Source organism: Cebus imitator, unplaced genomic scaffold (genome assembly GCF_001604975.1).
Source record: "Cebus imitator isolate Cc_AM_T3 unplaced genomic scaffold, Cebus_imitator-1.0 Scaffold166, whole genome shotgun sequence".
Lineage (NCBI taxonomy): Eukaryota > Metazoa > Chordata > Mammalia > Primates > Cebidae > Cebus > Cebus imitator.
The window spans coordinates 2080077-2081232 of NW_016107481.1; positions in this window are offsets into that span (position 1 = coordinate 2080077).

A 1156-nucleotide genomic window follows, 5' to 3' on the forward strand; every position below is an offset into this window, starting at 1 on the left:
AGGCTGAGGGGAGACGATCACTTGAGCCCAAGAAGTCAAGGCTGCAGTGAGCCATGATCACACCACTGCACTCCAGCCTGGGTGACCGAGCAAGAACCTGCCTCACAAAAAAGAAAGGAACAGAAAGAAGCAATTACTGTGAATGTCAGGGTTGGGGAACACTTCTGGAGAGAAGAGAGGGGCTGGCATTCTGCCCATCTCCAGCCCCTTCTGGAAGTACAGAGTCTAGTGGGGAAGACAGTGGCACAAGTGGAGATTCAGGCTGCAGCACCAGGAAGTTCCCTTCCACCTTCCCGCCTCCTTGCCCTTTGGGGAACAGGAGCATGATTTTCTTTCTTCTTTGCCTTTCTAACTAGATCGAGTTTCTGATGGGAGAATTCACATACAGGATGTATAGCATCAACATCAACAGCCAGCTGGAATTGATGGCTTTGTCGATACCCCAGCCAGGCACATCCTTTGTTCCTCTGCTAAGTACATCTGGATGTTGCTGCTGTCCAGGATTCTCAGCCACATGCTCAGTGCCCACTCCCAGATTCTGGAAATCCCCTGGCATCCCCTCTAAAAGGAGAGATGCTCCCTCATGATTCTGCATAGAAATTGTCTCTGTGTCTTTTTTTATTTTTTTGAGACAGAGTCACTCTGTCGATCAGACTATAGTCCAATGGTGTGATCTCAGCTCACTGCAACCTCCACCTCCCAGGCACAAGCAGTTCTCTTGCCTCAGCCTCCCAAGTAGCTGGGATTGCAGACACCTGCAGCCATGTCTGGCTAATTTTGTATTTTTAGTGGAGACAAGGTTATGCCATATGGGTCAGGCTGGTCTTGAACTCCCGGTCCCAAATGATTCGCTCACCTAGGCCTCCTAAATTGCTGGGATTACAGGTGTGAGCCACCGCATCCAGCCATTTCTGTGTCACCCCCTTAGGCCAGCCTCTGCATGTTTGAGCTTGATGAGGCTGTGGCTGTCCAGCTGGCTGCCTGTCATCTTTAGTGCTGTCTCTGTGCCTCCTCCATCCTTCTCAGCTGCCCATAAATTCATTTTCTTTTCCTTTTTTTTTCTTTGAGATGGAGTTTTGCTCTGTCACCCAGGCTGGAGTGCAGTGGCATGATCTCGGCTCATTGCCACCTCTGCCTCCCAAGTTCAAGTGATTTT